The 17,035-nt window shown below is 41.3% G+C and overlaps 1 long non-coding RNA gene across 1 annotated transcript; it reads left to right on the top strand.

Moving 5' to 3' along the window:
• The first annotated feature begins 325 nt into the window (after positions 1–325).
• Positions 326–14,260, top strand: LOC121713142. Its single transcript, XR_006032745.1, has 4 exons — positions 326–339; positions 6,066–6,099; positions 6,194–6,345; positions 14,249–14,260. It is a non-coding gene; the product is annotated as an uncharacterized LOC121713142 (long non-coding RNA).
• Positions 14,261–17,035: the final 2,775 nt, after the last annotated feature.

Genomic DNA, 17,035 nt, shown 5'->3' with positions numbered 1-17,035 from the left:
TAAGACACACACACACACACACACACCACACAGCTGTCTTCCACTGTGATCCAGTCATCTTGGATACACACACATGCTGTCTGTCAGGTGTTAATGGTCCATGTCCTACTGACACACAAACACATACCAATGCTGTTTTAATGCTGTGACCATGGTTCAGGTGTTAATGCTTCATGCTCTGTTGACAGATAGTCACACACACCATATGTCTACAAGCTGTCTGTCTAGTAGCCTCAATGGTGTGTCCTAGGCTGAGTCACACACAGTTGGTGGTGTGTGTCACGGACCGTCACCGTCTGATGCTGCTGCGAAATCTGAGGCGTGCGAACTGGAACTAATGTATGTGGGGATTTGATGCGTTATTTACACCATGTTTTGTGCAGACTCTCTCTCGCAGTTGTACATTACACACACACACACACAGCTCTGGAAAAAATTAAGAGACCACTGCACATTTTTCTGATATCATCCTACGGTTACTGAGTGATATTCGAATGAGTTGACGGTCATCTTCAAATTTGCAGTGGTCTCTTAATTTTGAATATGACGGTCATCTCATTCGAATGTCACTCAGCAACCATAGGATGACACAGAAAAATGTGCAGGGGTCTCTTCATTTTTTCCAGAGCTGTATATATATTATATGTTATGTTATATTTGATCATCTGAGCAATATTGCTAAAATGAGATCTATCTTGACATTGCGTGATGCTGAAACACTAATTCAAGACGTGATTATTGCAATGCCCTGTTCTATGGTTTTCCTGATTGTGCCACTAGAAGTCTTTGGGTGTGTTCGAAACGGGTAAAGTTGCTGCCTTTTAAGATATCTAACTGGGGAGCAAGGCAGCAAGTGCCGTTCGAAACCGAAAAAACAAATTCTGCTGCCTTTTAAGATATCTTAGAATTCCCAAATAACGGTCATTTTTGAAGGCAGCATAGATGCACACTTCATGCTGCCTCCTACCCATAATCCCTTGCGGCAACGTCTGAAACAGCTGTGAAAGGTAAACAAACATGGCGGATGACATCGGTAATGGCTGCTGAATCTGTTTAAAATGTCATTTGTGTGATCTTATTTTGCTTAGATTTGCAGATTACAGATTAGAAATAAACAATTTACTATCTGATACGCCCATTGTTGTAACCATTAATTGCGTCTGGTCTGATATATCTGCCGGCCGTAAAACTAATTTATACCGTTAGCCTGCTAGCTTACGTAAGCTAATTTAGTTTAACGTCAGGCCTTTGCTAACGTCACACCGTAGTGTTAACCAAAGATTCTAGAGTGCTACGCTCATTTTTAAAAGATGCATTTAATCCAAAGTCATGTCTAGTGAGACAGCTCTCTATGTAGGAAGGGAGGCAGTAGGCAGCTGTCTCCCGTTTGGAACACACCCTTTAACTTGTTCAAAATGCTGCAGCAAGAATATTAACAAAAAACAAAAGATGTATCCACAGAACATCTGTAGATCTCCTATACTGGGGGTCGTTTCTAGAAAAGTTAGCAACAACGTTGCTCAACCACCATGGTACGACGCAACTTGCGACCAAACAACGACACTGTTACACCTGTTTCCAGAAAGCATCGTACCTGTGTCGCAATTCGCTACCTCCGACGTTCGAACACCATAGTTCCAACAACGTTGTTGATGATGCAGCAATACATATCATTGGTGGAAACAGTGACAACGTGTAATACCCCACCCCCTAGAAATGTTCTGTCACGGCCTATGTCGACATGTTTCTAATCTAAACCGAGTGATTAATGCTGGTATTGTCATTGCCATCAGCCAAAACCTAAACCTATTGCAAGTATATAAAACAGTTAAGCAGACCAATATGAGTCATTAGTTGTGTTAAATATCTATGTGTTGGAAAAAATATATAGCCTGGACAAATATCTGGGTATCCCATAGGTTATCAACTGTCTCGTGGCTTAACGGCGGCGCGTTGGTGCACTGCACGCTCGGCCGGAGTTCACATCCTATCTCTTCTTTTCATCTCTGAGTACGAGTAGGCCTACGAGACACAACAATAGGTTTTGACCATACATATTTATGTATATAGTTACTCTACATCGAGAGACCATAGGTACAATACATCAGTCAAAAACAATTGAATCTACGTGTCACACAGTTCACCTGCAGGTAGCGAGAAACAAGAGGACAATCTCACATCATAAGAAAATCGAACCTACAACGTTGGGATAATAAGTCATCTGCTTTAGCCACTTGAATTAACATAAATAGCAAGAATGAGCCAAGTAGAGGAGTCAGTGTTACATTACATTACATTACATTACATTACATTTGGCTGACGCTTTTTAACCAAAGCGACTAACAACATGGTAAACAGTAAGTTTTAGAACAATTCTCACAATTTTAGGACAGTTTAAAAAAACATTAGAGTACAGTAAGAATAAGTGCGTCGGTGAGTGCTGTTTTTAACAGTTACTTGTCAGTTTAAAATGGCTGGTGAGTGCTAGGATCAGTAAGACTTGTTGTAAGTGTTGCTATGAGAGTAGATGTTCTCTAAAGAGCTGGGTCTTTAGGAGTTTTTTGAAAGTGGAAAAGGATGTCCCTGCCCTTGTAGGAACTGGCAGTGTGTTCCACCAACGAGGAACAACAGATGAGAAAAGTTTGGATTGGCTTGAGCGTACCGGTGGTAGAGCTAGACGTCGTTCGTCAGAGGAGCGCAGCGGTCTGGAGGTAGTGTAAGTCTGTATGAGGGCATTCAAGTAGGTGGGAGCAGAACCGGAGACTACTTTGTAGGCAAGTGTTAGAGACTTGAATTTGATGCGGGCCGCCATAGGTAGCCAGTGTAGCTGGATGAGCAGCGGGGTAACATGTGCCCTTTTGGGTTGGTTGTAGACCAGGCGCGCCGCCGCGTTCTGGATCATCTGAAGTGGTTTCACTGTGCAGGCTGGGAGACCTGTCAGGAGGGCATTGCAGTAGTCGAGTCGTGAAATGACTATTGCCTGAACCAGAAGTTGGGTGGCATCTTGAGTCAAGTAAGTCCTGATTTTCCGTATGTTGTAGAGTGCGAAACGGCATGACCGGGCGACTGAGGCAACATGATCTGAGAAGTTTAGTTGGTTGTCAAGAACAACTCCTAGATTTCTTGCAGTCCTGGTCGGTGAAACAGACAGGGAGTCAAATTTGATGTTGATGTCGTGGTGTATGGTAGGTTTAGCTGGGATGACCAGCAGTTCAGTCTTTGAGAGGTTCAGCTGGAGGTGGTGTGCCTTCATCCATGTAGCTATGTCTGAAAGGCAATCCGAGATCCGTGCTGAAACCAGGGGGTCGTCAGGTGGAAAGGACAGATAGAGCTGTGTGTCGTCTGCATAGCAGTGGTATGAGAAGCCGTGCGAACGGATAATCTGTCCCAAGGAGGTGGTGTAGATAGCAAAGAGGAGGGGGCCCAGCACTGAGCCCTGGGGGACCCCTGTGGTGAGATGGTGAGGTGCGGATAGCTGACCAAGCCATGATACGTTAAACGAGGGTCCTGTGAGGTAGGATTCAAACCAGGAGAGAGCAGAACCGGAGATTCCCATGTCAGCGAGTATAGAGAGAAGGATACGGTGATTAACCGTGTCAAAGGCAGCCGATAAGTCAAGCAGAATGAGTACTGATGACCGAGCGGTCGCCCTGGCTTCTTTTAAGGCTTCTGTTACAGACAGCAGAGCCGTTTCGGTAGAGTGGCCGCATTTGAACCCAGACTGATTTGGATCCAGAAGGTTGTTCTGTGAAAGGAAGTCAGAGACCTGTTTGGAGACTGCTCGTTCAATGCCTTTGGATAGGAAAGGCAGTACTGAGACAGGGCGGTAGTTCTCGACTTGAGCAGGGTTGAGAGAAGCTTTCTTAAGTAACGGTGTTACCCGGGCCATTTTGAACGCTGTTGGAAATGTGCCAGAGGTTAGCGAGGCATTGATCACATGTGTGATAGCTGGAGCGATGGTCGGGCTGATGGACTGAAGTAGGCTCGTAGGTATAGGGTCCAGCGAGCATGTGGTAGGACGGCTGCATGTCAGGAGTCTGGACACTTCACTCTCGGAGAGAGGCGTGAATGCTGAAAAAGATGTTCCAGCAGTCCCTAGAGGTTGTAGGAGTGCGGTATCTGAGTCAGATGCGTTGAGTGGGCATGTAGAGAATTGACTGCTGATTGCCGCCACTTTGTTTGTAAAAAATGAGGCGAGGGTATCTGCAGTAAGGCTGGATGGAGGAGGAGGCAGCTGAGGGTTGAGTAGCGATTTGAAGGTTGAGAAAAGTTTTCGAGTGTCTGTAGCGCTGTTGATTTTGTCATTGTAGAAAGCAGTCTTAGCAGCAGTGATGCTGGCTGAGAAGGAGGTCAGGAGTGTCTGGTAGTTTTTTTTCGCAGTGTCTTAATCAAAATTAAGCTACAGGATAGATCAGTGGTCCCCAAACTACGGCCCGCGGGCCGGATACGGCCTGCCACCTCATTTTGGGTGGCCCCCCAAAACATGTCTGTGGTATATAGCATCTGGCTCGCACCGGAGTACGACATCGTCAAACTATAACCTCCGTAATTTCCCCCATTCATTCTCTATGGCGAGTCTTAACAGTACACGTGTAATACTCTTTTTGTCCACTGGTGGTTGTTTTGGCGCTGTTTCCCGTTTACCATCGAAAACGGAATTAAATGTAGGCCTACCTGCAAACAATGTAAGAGGCCTATACTGACTGCATCAGTGTTCAAAGTATTCTAAAAGTCAGGTGAGTGAAAGTTAGAATGGTGGTCATTCCAGATGTTTTTGCCAGCACTTCATAAAACTCTCATAGTTTGAGAACTTTAAATTATTTGTAGGATATTGCTTGTTCACAACTTGAGCTGTATATGCAAAGACACAGAGTTCAGAGTTTACACATTTTAAATAAAATATACTTTTGGAACTCCCTGCTAATACTTTTGGGAATGCTAAAGTCTTTTTATTATTATTATTTCATTTGAGCTACAATTTACACTGATATGGCATGATGGCAATATAAACACAGATAACAATGGTTTTACAAATTGCAGTAGCCTATGATTAAATGTAATGGAATATTCAACTAAGGTAGACTGTTGTTTTTCACAGCACTACGCTATTTATGGTTACTGATATACTCCGAGTCTCTGGCCCTCTCTTAGAGCCAGGCATAGTGACCTGGCCCTCGGAAGAAAAAGTTTGGGGACCACTGGGATAGATCAATCATTGAGTCACGAGATAAACATCTACTTCGCAAATTTTGGTTAGGCGGTTGTGATTTTTGGTTAGGCGCTCCGGACACCAACAGGAACTACCAAGGAACAGCACAAGTGCAACTGCCTAGGGGCAGTAGTTCAAACGACCAAACTTTGCGTCCTTGTTTGCGATTGAGAGTTCGAACTACCCTTTCTAGAAACACCAAATCCAAGAACGATGGAGCGAACTACCAAGGTTGCGACGCAAGTTAGCAAACGATGCTTTCTAGAAACGACCCCCTGGTTACCAGTACAAGCCAAAGCTGATTTTAGATTTTAAGGTTCTCCTTTTAACTTTTAAGACTTTACAAGGACTTGCACCACTGTATTTAACTGAGCTTAACTATTCCCTCTCTTGATGCCGGTCATTTCATCCATTCCAAAAAAACAGCTGGTCAAAGAGTATTTGCCTTCCGTGTGCCACAGCTTTGGAATGGCCTTCCACTAAATGTAAGGGAAGTGGTCAGTGTTGAGATTTTTAAATCTATAGATTAAAAAAAAAACAATTCTAAACACTTTGGCCTGGAGTCAAATCCACCATAATCCCCATGTAGGCTAAATTGAAATATGGTTGGAAAAATTCATTTATTTCAATATTCTTTCTTGCATTGTTTTATTGTTCAATAATATTATTATTATCATTATTATTATCATTTTATTATTTATTTTATTTTGTTTGTAAAGTGTATTGAGACCATGTCGCATGATGATACTGCACTATACACAATACATTGATTGATTGATTGATTGTCCGTCCGTCCGTAAATCATTTCATTGTTTAAATTCCACATTTAACTGGTAATCTCTTTCTGTCACTCCAGTTGAGAACATTTGGCTATCTGAGACCTATATCTGGTAAGCACTTATATCCTTTCGAGCAAACGTAGATAAGTAGCCTTATTTTTAGACCTCCTTTGGTCTAACTCTTTTGCATTCCCATTTCCCACAGGAGTTGTCCATACCCACACTATGGCTTGGGAGGCGATTGAATTAGGGTGCAATTTGAAGTACGACCCGATTCAAAGAATGCTGGCAGTGAAACATGAAGGCAGTTATTTTGTTCACCTGACACTCCAGTTTAGGGCCACAGCGTTAGACACTGTTACATTCAATATCAAATTATGTGTTACTAATAACCAAACTGTTTAATTTGAATGCTTATTACAGCCTTACATTCAGTATCAAATTATGCGCTTTTTTTTTTTTTTTTTTTGTAGAACACCTGAAGCACATAACTTCATAGATGCAGTGCAACAAGAAAGAGAGTATTTTCAAGTAAAGCAGTAGTGAACTAGAATGAAGTTTCCCCCCCTATATAAGCTAGATGTGCATGGAGAACTGCATACAATGGTAGAAATGGGTTCTTGATGTCTAGTGACACAGGACATGCATAGCACTGCAATGCATACCCATAAATATAGCATCAATGATTTGACCAGCACCAAAGCACCAGCATCATACGAAAAATTTATGCTTGGAGACGTTTCATGCTGACAAGCCCAACTATCACATCTCTGTTGGGGTGGCACTTGGGATGGCCGACTGGGGGGGGGGGGGGGGGGGGGGAGAAGGGAGGAGAGGAGAAATGGGAAAAGGAAAGGAATGGAGAGATGATAATGAGAGAAGTGATGGAGAAAGGATAGAGTACTTTAAGATTTGATCAGTAGCCTATCAGGACATTTGATCAGTAGCCTATCAGGACATTTGATCAGTAGCCTATCAGGACATTTGTATCAGGACATCTGATCAGTAGCCTATCAGGACATTTGTATCAGGAAATCTGATCAGTATCAGGACATTTGTATGAGGACATCTGATCAGTAGCCTATCAGGACATTTGTATCAGGACATTTGACCAGTAGCCTATCAGGACATTTGACCAGTAGCCTATCAGGACATTTGCCTATCAGGACATCTGATTAGTAGCCTATCAGGACATTTGATCATTAGCCTATCAGGACATTTGATCAGTAGCCTATCAGGACATTTGATCAGTAGCCTATCAGGACATTTGTATCAGGACATTTGACCAGTAGCCTATCAGGACATTTGACCAGTAGCCTATCAGGACATTTGCCTATCAGGACATCTGATTAGTAGCCTATCAGGACATTTGATCATTAGCCTATCAGGACATTTGATCAGTAGCCTATCAGGACATTTGCCTATCAGGACATTTGATCAGTAACCTATCAGAACATTTGCCTATCAGGACATTTGATCAGTAGCCTATCAGGACATTTGATCAGTAGCCTATCAGGACATTTGTATCAGGACATCTGATCAGTAGCCTATCAGGACATTTGTATCAGGACATTTGACCAGTAGCCTATCAGGACATTTGATCAGTAGCCTATCAGGACATTTGATCAGTAGCCTATCAGGACATTTGTATCAGGACATTTGACCAGTAGCCTATCAGGACATTTGACCAGTAGCCTATCAGGACATTTGCCTATCAGGACATCTGATTAGTAGCCTATCAGGACATTTGATCAGTAGCCTATCAGGACATTTGATCATTAGCCTATCAGGACATTTGCCTATCAGGACATTTGATCAGTAACCTATCAGAACATTTGCCTATCAGGACATTTGATCAGTAGCCTATCAGGACATTTGCCTATCAGGACATTTGATCAGTAGCCTATCAGGACATTTGTATCAGGACATCTGATCAGTATCAGGACATTTGTATCAGGACATCTGATCAGTAGCCTATCAGGACATTTGACCAGTAGCCTATCAGGACATTTGATCAGTAGCCTATCAGGACATTTGATCAGTAGCCTACCTATCAGGACATTTGATCAGTAGCCTATCAGGACATTTGATCAGTAGCCTACCTATCAGGACATTTGATCAGTAGCCTATCAGGACATCTGATCAGTAGCCTACCTATCAGGACATTTGATCAGTAGCCTATCAGGACATCTGATCAGTAGCCTACCTATCAGGACATTTGATCAGTAGCCTATCAGGACATTTGATCAGTAACCTATCAGGACATTTGATCAGTAGCCTACCTATCAGGACATTTGATCAGTAGCCTATCAGGACATTTGATCAGTAGCCTACCTATCAGGACATTTGATCAGTAGCCTACCTATCAGGACATTTGATCAGTAGCCTATCAGGACATTTGATCAGTAACCTATCAGGACATTTGCCTATCAGGACATCTGATCAGTAGCCTATCAGGACATTTGATCAGTAGCCTATCAGGACATTTGATCAGTAGCCTATCAGGACATCTGATCAGTAGCCTATCAGGACATTTGATCAGTAGCCTATCAGGACATTTGATCAGTAGCCTACCTATCAGGACATTTGTATCAGGACATTTGATCAGTAGCCTACCTATCAGGACATTTGATCAGTAGCCTATCAGGACATTTGATCAGTAGCCTATCAGGACATTTGATCAGTAACCTATCAGGACATTTGCCTATCAGGACATCTGATCAGTAGCCTATCAGGACATTTGATCAGTAGCCTATCAGGACATTTGATCAGTAACCTATCAGGACATTTGCCTATCAGGACATCTGATCAGTAGCCTATCAGGACATCTGATCAGTAGCCTATCAGGACATTTGATCAGTAGCCTATCAGGACATTTGATCAGTAACCTATCAGGACATTTGCCTATCAGGACATCTGATCAGTAGCCTATCAGGACATCTGATCAGTAGCCTATCAGGACATTTGATCAGTAGCCTACCTATCAGGACATTTGATCAGTAGCCTACCTATCAGGACATTTGATCAGTAGCCTATCAGGACATTTGATCAGTAGCCTATCAGGACATTTGATCAGTAGCCTACCTATCAGGACATTTGATCAGTAGCCTATCAGGACATTTGATCAGTAGCCTATCAGGACATTTGATCAGTAGCCTACCTATCAGGACATTTGATCAGTAGCCTATCAGGACATTTGATCAGTAGCCTATCAGGACATTTGATCAGTAGCCTATCAGGACATTTGATCAGTAGCCTATCAGGACATTTATGTACATATACAAAGGAGGAAGAAGAAAAAGAATCACTGGCCAACAAGCCCTGACCAATGGGGCCCAATGGGCAACAAGCCCTGACCAATGGGGCCCAATGGGCAACAAGCCCTGACCAATGGGGCCCAATGGGCCATGATGCCCATGGCTCTGCTGAACTGGAATATTTAGTCATCAAATGCAGGCCCTTCTACCTTCCACGTGAGTTCAGCTGCATTGTTGCTATTGCTGTGTATGTACCACCTGATGCCAACAGCAAAGCAGCAATGAAAGAACTTTCCATCGCCATTAACAAGCTTCAGACTCAACATCCATGTGGGGCTTTTATTGTCACTGGGGACTTTAACCATTGCAACCTTAAAACTATTCAAGCTACATTTCACCAAAATGTCTCATACTCCACAAGAGGCAATTAAACCTTGGACTGGTTGGAATATCCTGGGCAGGGTGAATGCTCGGAAAGCTGCTGGCCCTGAGGGAGTTCCCGGACGTGTGTTGCAAGCCTGTGCACTTTGTGCAGAGCAGTTGGCTGGTGTCTTCACCAACATCTTCAACATGTCTCTAGCCCATTCAACAGTCCCCCATAGTTTTAAATCTGCCACCATTGTTCCGGTACCTAAACACTCTACAGCCAAGGAACTGAACGATTTCCGCCCGGTTGCACTGACACCGATCACTGTGAAATGTTTTGAGAGGCTGGTCCTTCAAGTCAAGTCAAGTCAAGTTTATTTATATAGCGCATTTCACACACAGAGGTCATTCAATGTGCTTTACATAAACTAAACCAAACAATAATAATAACAAATAAAAGCATAGAAGGGCAATATAGTCAAAGAATAGTTCAAAAGGTAAAGATCATAATAAAAAGAAAACATAAAACACAAGGTAAAATCGTTTAAAAATAAAGAATAATTAGTAAGCAAAAACAAAGGCAAAAGTAGTAAAAAAAAGTAATAAAAGACAAGGTAGAATAATTATCAAGGCAGATTCAGAATTTGTAACTCGGCGCAGTTAGCAGAAAGCATCTGAGAACAGTTTGGTCTTAAGTCTAGATTTAAAACTGGCTACAGTTGGGGCCTTTTTGATGTCATCCAAAAGTTGGTTCCAGACAGTGCTGAGCCGCATAGCAGCTAAAAGCTGCTTCACCATGTTTAGTTCTAACAGTAGGTTTTACTAACAGGTTTTTCACCTGGGACCTGAGAGGACGAGAAGGTGTGTACTGCTGAAGCATGTCTGACAGGTATTTAGGTCCTGCTCCATTTACTGATTTATAAACAAGCATTAGTGCTTTAAAGTCAATTCTGTGACTTACTAGAAGCCAGTGCAAGGACTTAAGAATTGGAGTAATGTGGTCAGTTCTTTTAGTTTTTGTTAGAATCCTAGCTGTTGCATTTTGTATCACCTGAAGCTGTTTAATAGTCTTTTTAGGAAGGCCTGTGAACAGTCCGTTGCAGTAATCAACCCAACTGGAGATAAATGCATGAATGAGTTTTTCTAAGTCATGTTTTGACATCAGCCCTCTGAGTTTGGCAATATTTTTGAGGTGGTAAAAAGTTGATTTACCGGTAGTTATCGCTTTCATGTGGCTGTTTAGATCACTGTCAATTAATACACCAAGATTTTTAACAGTATCCTTTGCCTTCAACCCTTTTGTGTCAAGGAGAGTGGCAACCTTAAGTCTTTCCTCCTTTTTACCAAATATAATTACTTTAGCTTTTTTTTTGTTCAGCTGAAGAACATTTTGAGACATCCAGGTGTTGATTTGTTCTATACACTGACACATAGATTCAAGAGGACCATAGTCGTTTGGTGACAGAGCTAAGTAAATTTGTGTGTCATCTGCATAGCTATGATATGAAATCAATTTATTTTGGATAATTTGTCCAAGTGGGAGCATATAGAGGTTGAATAATAGTGGCCCCAAGATCGACCCCTGGGGAACACCACAGGTCAAGGACGTTGGTGTTTCTGATGGCAACAAAGAAGCTCCTTTGTTGTAGATATGATTTTAGCCAGCTGATAACTATGCCTGTAAATCCAACCCAGTGTTCTAGTCTGTGTAGTAAAATATTGTGATCAACAGTGTCAAATGCTGCACTAAGGTCCAGTAGTACTAGAACTGATGTTTTACCTGAATCTGTGTTGAGGCGTATGCCATTGGAAACTTTAATTAGAGCTGTTTCAGTGCTGTGATTTACCCAAAAACCAGACTGAAAGTAATCAAAATACCCATTTGATGTTAGGAAGGTGGTTAATTGATTAAAGACTACTTTTTAAATAATTTTGACAATAAAAGGTAGATTGGATATGGGCCTGTAATTGTTTAGCATGGAGGCATCCAGGTTATTCTTCTTGAGAAGTGGCTTTACAACAGCTGTTTTCAGTGACTTAGGAAAAGTGCCAGACAGCAGTGATACCAGTGTTTCCCCTACAGTGTATTTGATTTTCAGCGCTGCTGCAACATAATATCACAAGATTCACTTAACACACTGTAAAAGCACAACGGCCAACGTCATCTCGAAATTGTTTTCTGAAAGTCTTGAGTAAGTTAAGTGCATCAAATCCGCACTTAGCCTCTCATTATTCAGGACATATATGCGGCATGATGTGTCAGGTGATTACAAGCCCAAAGACAAGTCTGCAGCCCATATGGCTAGCCTACGTTCTGAACAGGGTTACATTGTTTAGCTATCCGACTGATGGGGTCTTGCTCCGCCACAGTGTAGCCTATGGTGTCATCGTTCACTTGTAGGTCACACAATAAATAGCCTACTTATAGGCCTGGTGACAATAAAAAATGATATTAGTTATATTTCATCACGAAGCTGTTTGTATGCCGTGAATTCGCTTGTAGCCTATGCCATATGTTAAGCTTGAGCAATTCCTCTGATCCAAAGCCTGCTTTGACACATTGACACTAATGTGAAACATGCATCCTCCTCTCCTAGCCTACATCAAATAAAAGAAACCAATTCATGATTACCGAAATGAATTTAACATGGGGGGAAAAAAGTTTGTTGCGATTTAGCCTACTGTTGTGATGCGGTTCTTTCTGCTGATAGGATTTACGTCCGGTGTCGTCAACTCTGAGAACTCTTGCTCCGGCTGACAATTTTATCCAGAGAGCTGATTTCCCAAAGATGAGCCTCCATCAACATTCAACGACAAATTATTAAAACGTAAGTAATGCAATAGAGTAAACCAATGTGCTACAAGGTGTATGGTATTAACGTTAATTGTAGCCTAGACTTGTAACGTTAGTGTAGGGCTACATGTAATGTTTGCATGGGAAAGCTAGGCGAACACAGTCTAGGCCTGTTTAAAGTTTCTGATAGTTAAAGGAAATATGAGCATATGTTGGCATATACGTATAGCCTAAATTCTGTCCACTTAGCTATAATAGGCTATCACAAACAGACCTTTTCTACGTTTGCGGCATTAGACATAGGAGCCTATCGATACATTCTCTTATCAGACAGACGTGTTCTCATAACTTCAGCGTTCTCTTGAGGGTGAGACGAACGGTCGCACTTCAATCAAGTAGCCTAGGTCCTTTTCGAGTTAATTGTGAGTGAGTTGTATGGTAACTGTGGGAGTGATGTAGAAGAAAAGTGAGTATTTACTTTTTTATACGTGGGTTTGTTGTTTTGGGACTGAGAAATAGACTACAAGGAGAGCATCTGGCTACGTGCATGCGTGTCAGCATTAATGGCCCCCCAACAATTCAATTCAATTACCAAAGAGCCTTAGAGATGTTCTTTGAAAAGCCCAGAAAAATTAAGTGCTCGCAGATTGGGTGTGGCCTTTGCCATTAAGACAAATTTAAATAAATTGTAAATAATCTTTTTCTGGGTTGTGCCATTTCATTTTTCTTCTATCATTTTTAACCAATAATGTAAAAGAAAGCTGAAAATGTCCACAAAAGAAACACGAAGTTATGATATAAAAAATTTTAAAAAAAATGCGCAACAACCCCCCCCCCCCCAAGTAATAGCACCGCTGCTGGAAAAATTTGCTGGAAACACTGGATACATTTACAATTTGAAGGACATCCGCCGCTATGAGGTGAAAAACAGTTTTGAAGAAATTGGTAGGCAGAGTGTCTAAGACACATATGGAAGAGCTGAGATTCTGTACCGTTTTTTCAAGTGTTTCGTAGTCTATCAAGCTGAACTCATTGCATTTATTAGTTGAGACAAGTTCAGGCGCTAATTGTGAGGGGGTATTTGTTAACTTATCAACAGTTGAAAATAGAATACGAGTATTATTTGAACTTCTATTGATAATGTTAGAAAAGAAAGACTGTCTTGCTTTGCATATTTCAGAGTTATATGTGCATAGCATCTCTTTATGGATTTCATAGTGGATCTGAAGTTTGTATTTACGCCATTTTCTTTCAGTCTTCCTACACTCTCTTCCCACACACTGAGCCCCTGTTTGTGGCTCCAATGCCATAATCAAGTTTGCAGATGACACCACAGTGGTGGGCCTGATCAGAGAGGAGGATGAAACAGCATATAGGGATGAGGTTCAGCACCTAACTATGTGGTGTAAAAACAATAACCTGGCACTCAACACCCAGAAGACCAAGGAGATCATTGTGGACAGCAGAACCAAGAGCAAGGCACACACCCTCCTCCATATCAGCGGTGTTGAGGTGGAACGTGTGTCTAGCTTTAAGTTCCTTCAAAAAGGGGTCCATGCACATCACACAAAATCTTTCTTGGTCTCTCAACTCCTCCAGTCTGGTGAAGAAAGCACACCTACATATCCTAGAATTCAATCAGACTACCACTGTACCATTGAGAGCATACTCATGTCTGTAGTCTATGTGCCTGGAGAATGATTGCTTTTACTTTTCTTTTCTTTAAAAAAAAAAAAAAATAACAAAGAAATCAGATTAAGCCTTTATTGTACCTGTGTATGAATAGACATACACTATTATTAATAGACACATAGGGCCTAATATGTGGTGTTATGGTCCAAAGGTCAGAGCAGGGCAAATATGCTACTACATGTTTATCAGAGACAGATCAGTAGGCTATCATAGCATAAAGAGAAGTGGGTACAGTTAGCTACTCGAGCAAAGGCAACCATCGACAAAGCTGAACTGCAGCTACAGTTAGGGATGGCAGTCTGACACTGAAGCTTCGGTACGCAGCGCCACCGCCTCGCGAACCGATCATGCTGCCACTGCAACTAGCACAGCCTCGTTTCTAGTCTCAATTGTAGCGCGCTCAAAGCATAAACACTTTAGGCTAATGCACAACATTGCATTTGGTTCGTAGCCTCTACTGTGACAAGCATAGTTTGTTCGGATGGATTTATTTTTATTACTATGTAAGAGAGACGTGGGAAAACTTTATGAGTAAGGCTATTTGCACCCCTGGTACAATTAGCAGTGTATGCTATTTGTACCCTGGTGCAATAAGAAGTGAATTCTATTCGTTGCACACAGCAATGTGTCTTATTAGTACCCGTCTGGTACAAATATCAATGTATGCTATTCGTACCCCGGTGCACATAGCAATGTGTCCTATTAGTACCCCGTCTGGTACAAATATCAGTGTATGCTATTTGCACCCCTGTGCATTTAATCTGGCATATTGATCACACAATGTAATAATATTTTTTTTTTTTTTAAAACAAGCAACATGTTTTTTTTGTTGTTACATAACAGAGTGTGAATAGCTCAGCTGCGTAATAGACACTCTGAATAAGGTATGCTGTTTGCATCAATGTACAGTTAGAAGTGGATGCTATTCGTACCCTGGTGTTTATAGTACTGCATGCTATTTACACCCTGGTGCATGAACTAGCTAATTGTTGCAATCAAAACTTCCGTTTGAGAACCGATTTCTTGTTAAGTGTGCTTGCAAAGCAGCACACTTATTGTTCTTCTTAAGTTTTATTATTAGGGGTCCGAGCAGCGTAGCTGCAGGACCCCTATTGTTTCTGTACCGTTTCTGTACCCAAAATTCTGTAAAAGTCATACTGCAGCCTAAACCGTAACTCCAAAACTCTTGAAATTTTCAGGTATGGTTACCAGTACCCCCCTCTACCCATAACCCAAAATTTGAGGTACTGCACCCAAAGGTGGCGCTATTGGAAACAAGATTGACCTAGACTCAAAATTCTTTCATAATATTAATCTCTAAACTCAGATGCATCTTTTTGGCCCTGGTCTTATGGTCTACAAATGTTTACTTTTGACACAATTTCATGGAAAAGCCAAACATTATAAAAAGTTTCACACTCTTCAAAAATAATCAAATCTTCACCACAATTCTCACATACAATGTTTAGACCAAGCCTCACAAAAGTTATCGCTCAGAATTTTGATATTTTGTTCCATTTCAGAGATATAGGCCAATAAAGTTAGACCACTTAGGCCTTTTTTCCTAGATAATTCCTATTCCTATAAACCGTAAGTCCTAGAAACTTGGCATTTTCAAGTATTGTTACCAGTACCCCCCACTACCCATAACCCAAAATTTGGGGTACTGCACCCAAAGGTGGCACTCTTGTCAAAAACGCTTATTTCTCCTTACCAGATTGACCTAGACTCAAAATTCTTTCATCATATTAATCTCTACATTCAGATGCATCTTTTTCACCCTGGTCTTATGCTCTAAAAATGTTTACTTTTGCCACAATTTCAGAGAAAAGCCAAACATCATAAGTTTCACAGGCTTCAACAATTATCAAATCTTCACCCAAATTCTCACAGACAATGTTTAGACAAAGCCTCACAAAAGTTATCAAAATAATTTGGATATGTTGTTCCATTTCAGAGATATAGGCCACTAAAGTTCGACCACTCAGCCCATTTCTCCTATATCACCTATATTCCTATATGAGTATTTTTTTTCTTGGATAACAACCATACAACCATCATTAAGTGGATACCATTAACAGTGCACATTTTCAGATCTGTACTCTTTTGTATAACCTCCTTAATTCTATGGTCAAATGTATGCTTGGAGTTTTTCTTGATGTTGTGTGTTTGCCAACACACATTTTCACCATGTGAATGTGACTGCCCATTATTTAGGATTGGCAGTGGCTCAGTGGGATAATGCCTAGTGCTGGTGTTTGTTAGGTTGAGAGTTCGAATCCCTGGTAGAGCTTTAGGCTCATACTCGAATGCTATTGGTTATTGAAGATTCACACAATTGAACAGCACCTGAATGACATCATGCAATCAACATACACAGTCATTAGTTGCCAAGAATCAGAATGCTGAGACACTCTGACATTTAGGGGAACTTCTTTGTTTACTATTTTTCCTTCATCATTAAGTCTATCATATTTATATTTCATCCATTAGTATTCTTCTCTACAAATGTCTAATTGCCCCAGAATTTCAAAAAGTTTTCAGGTGTACTCTTTTAGGAAAGCCCTTCATTTTATTGTCAAATGTATGCTTGGAGTTTTTCTTGTTGTGTGTTTACCAATACACATTTTCACCATGTGAATGTGACTGGCCAACATGTAGGATTGACAGTGGCTCAGTGGGATAATGCCTTGTACTGGTGATCCTTAGGTTGAGAGTTCAAATCCCACTTGAAGCATTAGTGTTCGAATGTTGTTGGGTTGTGGAGGTTAGCATACTAGAATAGAATGCTGTTGGGTTGTGGAGGTTAGCACACTATAACATTACAGCTACTTGTCAATATGGACTTGTTGTGCAAGGCAAGTATAATTATAGGCTGTTTATCTTATTGACTCCGACACATAGCTGTGCACATAATTATTGTATAGCTATAATTATT

The sequence above is a fragment of the Alosa sapidissima genome, chromosome 7 (genome assembly GCF_018492685.1).
Source record: "Alosa sapidissima isolate fAloSap1 chromosome 7, fAloSap1.pri, whole genome shotgun sequence".
In the NCBI taxonomy this organism is placed as follows: domain Eukaryota; kingdom Metazoa; phylum Chordata; class Actinopteri; order Clupeiformes; family Clupeidae; genus Alosa; species Alosa sapidissima.
Note: the sequence above shows the minus strand (reverse complement) of the source record. Positions and strands in the feature narration are given on the sequence as shown.